The sequence below is a fragment of the Pinus tabuliformis genome, chromosome 2_2, assembly GCF_031772625.1.
Source record: "Pinus tabuliformis cultivar Carrire ecotype Pingquan chromosome 2_2, CPIR1, whole genome shotgun sequence".
Classification (NCBI taxonomy): Eukaryota; Viridiplantae; Streptophyta; class Pinopsida; order Pinales; family Pinaceae; genus Pinus; species Pinus tabuliformis.
The window spans coordinates 602,157,218-602,166,031 of NC_142300.1; the positions used below are offsets into that span (position 1 = coordinate 602,157,218).

At 37.9% G+C, this 8,814-nt stretch overlaps 1 long non-coding RNA gene across 1 annotated transcript; it reads left to right on the plus strand.

The window, feature by feature from the left end:
• The first annotated feature begins 5,190 nt into the window (after positions 1-5,190).
• Positions 5,191-8,225, plus strand: LOC149194094 (uncharacterized). Its single transcript, XR_016255027.1, has 2 exons — positions 5,191-7,714; positions 7,820-8,225. It is a non-coding gene; the product is annotated as an uncharacterized LOC149194094 (long non-coding RNA).
• Positions 8,226-8,814: the final 589 nt, after the last annotated feature.

Consider the following 8,814-nt stretch of genomic DNA (forward strand, 5'->3'; position numbering starts at 1 on the left):
ATTAGCACATGCCAAAACCCATTATGGAAGGGCAGGCCATTATGAAGTCCCCACTTGTGGTCCATGGTTTGTAAGCTCTTCACTCGATTTGCTTGATGAATTGTTGTACTCAAAAGTTAGGCGACGCATTGGATCTTATGCGGGATTGCAAGTGATCTCCATCTTGGGTTTGGTCTCCCTACACAGGATCCTAACCCTCCAGAGGGCTACATTGGCACATGTAGGGTGTGTGTTGAGAGCCATGGGTCTCCACAGTTGTAGATAACACTCCGTGGATCCCTAGAGATGTTCACAAATTGCTCGAGATTCACCTGTTGGACAAGGAAGATGCACCTGGTTCACTTTTGCCAAGATGCACCCGATTCACTTTTGCCCAGCCAGTCCCAAAGTTATACCATGCACTTGATAGATGACCCAGGACATGTATGTTGATGTGGCATCACTTACACCATCATCTGAGCCCTAACAGATGGTCTACAAGCATTTTCGACTTACTTGGAAACCCATGAGGTCACTTGTGTGCCCTCTCAACCATTAGGAGCACCACAAGTTTATTATGTGGAGAACAAAGGGCCAACCCCTTGTCCATTACTTTTGGAAGTGTCTAACTCATCATTTGGCACTTATGGACTTCATTAGGCCTCTTAGAGAGCCTAACGACATGCATCATTGATTATTTGACCTCTTGAGAGGCTTATTACTTTATTTATGAGCTAGTTCGGTGGGCTTGTCACCAATAGAGTTATTTTCACAGTATTTTAGTTGATAAGATAATGTAGGCTGAAATTAGGTAATTTGAACTCCTAATGAGTGTATAAATAGGAGAGACATGAATCTATTTGTATCATCACTTTGGATTGGATCATTCTCTCTTGAGAATTTCGCATTTCTTTAGATAGTTATTTTCACATTATTTTAGTTGATAAGCTAATGTAGGCTCAAATTAGGTAATTCGAACTCCTAATGAGTGTATAAATAGGAGAGACATGAATCTATTTGTATCATCACTTTGGATTTGATCATTCTCTCTTGAGAATTTCGCATTTCTTTCATGGAGGACAAATTGGAGCATGGATGAATTTTGATGTTTGGATTGGATTTTCGGCAAATGCATTGATGGTTGGATATATTCTCTTACATGTAAGTACAACTTTGATGCTATTTTATTTTACTTTGTCACATACATTGATCATGGGATTTTCGTTATTTTAGGGCTAATTGTTGCATGCATTTACTGCTTCATTGTGGAATTATGTTTCTATATAGCATATCTCTATGTATGGGCCATGTTTGTTGAACGAATTGTCCTAGAGATCGAAGTTATCTTGATAAGCCATCTTCATCTGCAAGTGAAGTATAAATGCTTTAAGGTCACTTTCTTTTTCTGCCCTAACATTGGACGAAGTTTCCCTTAGAGCCTCCTTGAGCTAGAAACGAGATCCTTCTTCATAATTCTTCCTGACTCCATATCCCCAAGAGGAATTAGGCACTGGTCCACCATAAGGTGATCACCTTAAACCTTTTTCTTTACCTTTTTCCCCTCTTTCTAGGTCTAGCCACGTTGGGCCACCTAGGGCATCACTTTCCTGACAAAGTAGCCACAGAAAAAGTTTGATCTCTTAGCCTCTATTGCATTGGTGTGTCCTCAAGGTCTCCTCCAAATTTGAAGAAATGCTGATGGTGGGATTGTGAGATACCCCAAGCCCTAACTCTAAGATCAAACTTTTCCCTGGTGTTCCCTTGGCTAGTACCTCATAGGAACAATTTGATACTTTTAAGTGGAAATTCTTGTTTTGATCCTTTCCCTTCCCTTGTCTGGGTTAAGATCCTCATTGGTTGCTAAAATCTCTCCCCTAAACCTAAGCTGGGTCCACTTAGTCCCGTGTGGTCCCACACCTTTGAAAAGTTAATTCTTCAAGAACCACTTGGGAAACCAAGTTCAATAAGGATTTTAGGGATTGGGAAACTCCTTTACGAGACATATTCCTTAAACCTAGCCCTTAAATCCTCACCTCCTCCTCCTGGAAAGTTGTGTACCTTGCTTGAAGAGCAAGCAAACTCCATTCTTAACCTCCTTCTAGGAAAAGGATCATCAAGGTCACTTCACATCCATTTGTTGATTCATCCTTCACAAGTGACTTTCCATATATCAGGTCTCCTCCCATCGGTGAAAGTCCGTAAAGAGTAGGGAGTCTTAGCTGAGGTGACAGTGGGCTAAGTCTCCATTGTTTCCCTTGGTCTAGCAGTTGTCCCTTTAGGAGTCCCTTTTAGGCCCCTTGCTAGTTTGAGCGGTAACAAGACACATCTGCGTGAGTGTCACTGGAACTTGTATTGCACTGCCAATCAATATAAGAGTACGATGCCAATCACAAACACTATATGGATGGAAGAGGTATCATAATGTTGAATATGAGACACCCAACAAGCGATGCCACAATGTTGTATGTAATCAAGCGGTGCCATATTGTAACATATGTGAGCTCAGAAACCTAAGTGCGTGCCACTGTAATATGTGAAGCGAGCCACACTAATTGTAATAAACCACAGACAGAAGCGTTGAGCCATAAACAATGTGAACAGAGAAAGCGAACCATTGTGTGTGAATAGAGGAAGTGAGATACTAAGAGAATACGCCACTGTGTCAATGTTACTGTTGCGATGTAAGATGCATTGCCATGATGCCACACTATAAAGTATGCCAACGAACCATAGAGAATAACAATACCCTCATAGAGACATATGTGATGTTTAATATGAGCCAAAGTATATCGAAACAAAATATGATGCCACAAAGATATATAGTTGAGCGACCCACCAATAGGAAACAAAGAATGCGAGCTCATAATTGCAATCTATAAAACTATAATTGAACCTTAGAGATACAATAGATATGTGAGTCTCAGATCTACATGTGACCTACATGAATATTGAGCCACTGAGCCACAAGGTAAGAGTGTAAGCTACAATTGACATACGAATCATATAATGCAGATGCCATAGATTATAGATTCAAGACCATGTAGTATGTGCAGGCTTCTTAGAGCGAGTTGCTTGTTCTTATATGAGCCACAGAGTGATACAACAAGCCATAAAAGGTGTGATCATGTATAAATGGGGGTCATAGATCTAAGAGAACGAGCCATAGAACAGACTGCGAGTTATAATACAGAGAGCATGCGAGCCATGTATATGTGATGCCATGAACTGGGAGTATAAATTTCGGTCCCCTTGGATGTTGCAGACTTGATGACTTTAACAACAATGATAGGTCTTCTTCAAAAATGCGAATAAAAGGTGAACTTCAGGCCTCCTTCTTCAAACCTTTGCTTTGATACCATGTTGAGAAATCAATGTGCTTATGAATAAGGTTGATTTCTCCTAGCATGGTAATTATTTGTGAATTTGTTGGCTTAATATTTCTTTTAACGCTTTTTTTCTTCAAATAATTACGAAAATGTAAGCACGGAGATCACAAGGACAATGAACACAAGATATAGGCTCCAAGCCAGGGAAAAACCCCTCCAAAGGGAAAACCCAGAAAATCTCTTCTTATAGAATTTGACCAAAGTGAGAAATCAAAGACCCAAACCCAACCTTCAAGAAGCCAAGTCAAACCCTCCAAATCACAGGAAATATCATCAATCTCAATCATAAAATAGGCATCAATTCCAGCTCTTATGCCACAGAAACCCCGGGTATTCTGCCATCAAGAAGCTCACACTATCTTTTATAGAATGTTTGCATCATTTATCATCATCTGTCATAGGAAGGCTTGCAAATTTTAGATCTTTCTTCATAGGAAAAACTCTCATTCCTTTTCAGATGTATAGCCTGAGAACTTTGCATTTTCTCTTGCCTTCAGAACACATTTCATAAACCACTGAAATTGCTTGCCCTTAGAGTGGAGGACGTATACCAATATATAGTTGTTCTTATGTTTGCGAAAAGACACATCCATTCATTGAGCCGACTTGACATCCAGGAGGGCCAACTTGGCTTCTTGAGGTGATTTTACCCAAATTACATTTTCAAAAAATTATTTTTCCTTTTTCTTTACAATAGGTCCAAATAGGACTTTGACTCTTTGACTCAACAAATCCTAGAAGCATGAAGAACATGCTTAACTAATGAAATAATAATTTATTTTTCTCTTTTTCTTCTTTTTGCTTTTTACATAAAATACATAATGATACAAGTACAATGAAAAATTATGAAGACCAAACCTAGTTACAATTTCCAACACGCTAGGCCTCCTACAATTATTTCCAGAGATAAGCATCAAAAAGTGGCTAAGGTGACTGATCAGTAGATAAGGAAATAAGTTCTTGATGGTGAAAACTTGAGAATTCTTGGAGGTAGTAGGGGGGAATGTGGTGTTGGAATGCGTAGAAGCCAACCACTGGGAGGGAAAATAAAGTCTCGTAATATGTTCTACATATGAATGGAGAAGTAGATGCTATTGTTGAGGAACACTTAGAAACATTGGATGCTTCAAAAGTAAATATGGAGGCTTTACTAGTGACCATCAAGCAGAAGGAAGCAGAAGGACACCTAGGAAAAGATGAGGGACAATATTGCAAATTTGAGATAAAACTGAATCAGTACATGTAACAAACTGGAGCAAGTCCAACCTTGGATAAGGCCTAACAGTCAGTAGTTACTATTATGGCAATAATGAGTAAAAGGTTAGGACAATAGTGGTTTGGATGAGAGCTGTTGGAGGTTGGAACGAACTAAGCTCATATACTCAGAGGAATGCTCCGATACCAATCTAATGAACTAAGTTTGTATACTCAGAAGAATGCTCTGATACCAATGTAACGAACAAAGTTCGTATACTCAAAGGAATGCTCTGATACCAATTGTAACAAACAAAGTTCGTATATGCAGCAATAATCTTCAGAATACTTTGAAGACAAGAACATCCATTGAGGGACGAGTAATTGTATATTGAATATTATATAAAAGAATTGATGAGATGATGTGAATGTTACAAATGACATTTGTTTATATACCTAGGCAAGTGCATGTTCATGAATGGTCATGTCTTTAAAACGTGCCTTTTCATTACAAATGACTATTTAGTTAATCTTATTATGGTTATATTGTTTACATTAATTATATTATTTTTTATATAAATTATATTCATAACAAAGGTGAGAAAGTTGAGGTTAGGCAAGTAATTGTAAACCATGGAATCTAGTTCCACCCTTGACTATTGCACTAGAGACACTTGGATGAGGGGCATCAAGGTGAAGCAAGTGAAGCTGTCAAACTCTGAGTGATTTGTTCAATAGTTCCTCCTACATACCAGAAGGAATGAAACAAGAAATACCCAGAGGCTACTGCTGCCTTGGTGGAATATTATGTGGAGTTCCTACAAGCTGACTAGATTTTTGGTTGGGTTACAACAAGATGTCCTGAGACAAGACAAGCTTATACTATTCCTCTGCTGGATTCCTACACAACACACACACACATAAAATGACAAGTTATGAGAACATGCAATTCCCGGGCACACTTCCTTCCTAGGGTCAAAGATGGCATTGAAAATACTCAGTTGTGGAAACAATTGGCTGATATGACTATTGATTGGAACAATTGATTTGGATCGTGATCCCTGAGTCTGGCATGATCCCTGATTTGGAAGAGTGTACTGTTTAGTTTGTGGCCTGCAATCATGGGGGGGAAAATGTATCTCTAGTAATTCCAAGTCAAGCTGCCAGAATTGTATAAGTTAGCAAGACAGCTAGGGCATGCATAGGGAAATTAGGCGGACAAATGCAAAAATTACAAGCTGAATAACAAAAGTCTGAAGGGATGGAGTTGAAATATTAGTTTGTAAGAGACAAGAAAGAGAAAACTACTAGCCTACTTGTAAACCTTAGTCCTTTCGATGAACTAATTAAAAAAATGTACTAACCTACTCCAAATGCTGACCCAAATCTTAACCCATGTACCAGACTGAAGGCAATTAACTGTCAATTATAGTATTTTTCTGCATTGATGTATGTAGATTACTTTGTAATTCAAAATTTCATACTGCTGTATATGGCATACTGTCACTTAGAATGCTTTGACAGTATTTTCTCCTTCCAGTAAAATATAATTAATAAGCTTACTTGTAAACTGAACAATCACACATGTAAACAAATAATCGTTTTTCTCATTGACAATAAAAATTAAGAATTATCAGGCTTAAACAGTTACTCTAAACTCTAACCTACAATCAGATTCAGATATTGGAGCTGTCCCCTGGGATATGTTTTGTTTGTCCGTTCCTTCCTGAAAATTGGTGCAACATGGAGCAGACAAATTTCAGAATGGTACATGTCTTATGTTTCTAAAATTGTATGTGTGTGATTGTTCAGTTTGCATGTGATGATATTTATTACTGTTTTTTCAAAACATTTCTTTGTTTTGGGTTTTCACTTACGTAAACTTCTTATTTTCCTATTTTTTGACATTATATAGGAGCTTCCCCCTGTGATATGGTTTGTTTGTCCACCCTTTTGTTACTGAAATTGGTGCAACATAGATTAAAATGTTTGGGGTGGAACAGAAGTCTATAAAGGATGGAACAAACAAATTTCTAAATGGTACTTTTTTAATTTCTAATCAACTGATGGTTCTTGGAACATTTTTAATTTCTAATCAACTGATGGTTCTTGGAACATTTTTAATTTCTAATCAACTGATGATGCTTGGAAGTAAATCTCCGGAAAGATGTTAACTGCAGAATTTATATCAGACTGCATATGTCTTGACAAACTCTAGTAACTTTTGTGTCTAAAGAGCCAACAGGGTTGAAAGGAAGACATCTGCTGACAGAGACAGGAATCTCTATTCAAACAGATACACTGGTAGTAAATATTGTGTGATCTAATTGGGAAAAGCATGCAAATCGAGTTATTTTCTTTTTATAGGTGACTGGGCAAGAAATTATTCTGCTTCTAGTATTATTTATGATGACTAGGAGGTTTAAACCATATGGTAAGTGGTGGTAGTTTCTAGTTAGACTGGTGGAAGAATTAACAGTTTAGATGCATAAAAACAGTTTTTTGTAGTATGGGAGCCAAATTATTGTCTTATGTCTCTAGTGTCTAGAAGACCTGTAGAGGTCTCATCATCATGACTCACTTTCATTGACGGAGGTTCTCTTCTCTGTGGTGGTACGCTGTTGCTGCTCCTATCTCTGCGATTACATTTTTTCAGCGATTACACCATCAATGATAAGATGAATAGGGATGCTGTTCCCCACCCAACTCTTTTACCTGCTCTTAGTAGAATGTGAGGATGACAGTCTATGCAGAGTAGTATCTTTCTGTAACTACCATGTAATGGGAGAACATTTTAATTTGAGCTACGCTTTCATATGCATCTAAACTCGAGCTGTTTATTGCATCTATAGCCTATAGTGAACCTCTTGTTTTTCATATGCATCTAAACCTGAGCTATCGATTGCATCTATTGTGAACCTCAACCTTTATATTGAATATTAACATTTTTATTTTTTGATGAATTTGCAGTTATGAAGTTGTTCATACATTGGACAAAAAGAAGCATCAGAAAGAAGGACCCATATACTACTACGTCTTCAACACACTACTTTACTGTTTGCTTGTTCTCCACATTTATTGGTGGGTTTTAATGTATCGAATGCTTGTTAACCAGATCAAGGCAAGAGGCAAGCTTGGGGAAGACGTTAGATCAGGTTTCTTATACCACTCAATATATAGTTTAATTTTCTTAATGCAGCTTTCATTTCTAGAGGTTCCATAGGACGGGGTCTTTACACTTACTATTTTTGATGGTTTAGATTCTGAAGATGAGGACGACAAACATGATTGAAAGAGGAGAAACATGACTTAATTGGACAAAAGAAATTTCAGCTGAAGATGGCAGAAGTGCAACTGCATCTCTTTTGGGAAAGCATTGCTGTTCTTTTAGATGAGAAACATGATTTCATGCTGCCTAAATTTCCACTGTCTGAAAGTTGATAATGCTTTTGCTGCATTATTTATTTGATGATTATCCATCGTTTTATCCATTGGAACAGATCAGATGAGGAACACAACCATGCGTTTTTTGACTTGGATGTGAACTGTATGATCATTTGTTGCAGAAGTTGATATGCATATTAGACATTGCCACTGGATAGTTGTAACTTTATATTTTATTCATTTATGGCTCTGCATGTCAATGCTCCAATGGGTTTTCTCCTATCCAGATCTCTCGTTCTTATGTTTTTACTTAGTGTTATTATCTTCTGTTATTCAGTCTGCCATTGTTGGGAATAATGTGATATTTTCTCTCTTTAAAGCTATACCTTCGGGTGGATTTTCACTATACTCAGCATTTGTAAAACGCCAATACTAATTTTAAGCGTTGATTTTTATCGGTTATGATGATGATAACGAGCTAGGAGAAATCAATTATACTATTTATGGGCGTTGTCTGAGCAGCCAACAAAACACCCCTTTTCCTGGCAGCCATTGCTAGAATACGGCAAAACGAAAATTCGTGGTTCCGATCAACTGCGCGTGATTCAGGTATGTATTAGAATCTGGGTTGACTCGGAGGCCACTAAAACCCCTTGGGGTGTGGTGAAACCAAGTGTAGAACCGTGATTTCCACGAGAATAGCAGAAATTGCATCGGAATCTGTGCGAAAGTGGGCGTTTTATTTCCAGTGTAGCCCACGACTTCTTTCTTTGATGTTGTAACCTGAACATGAATCTTGGACATTAGGTTGAGCATCTAATCTATCTTTTCAAGGATGGCTAACATTCAATTAACTATGACTGTTCTTAGC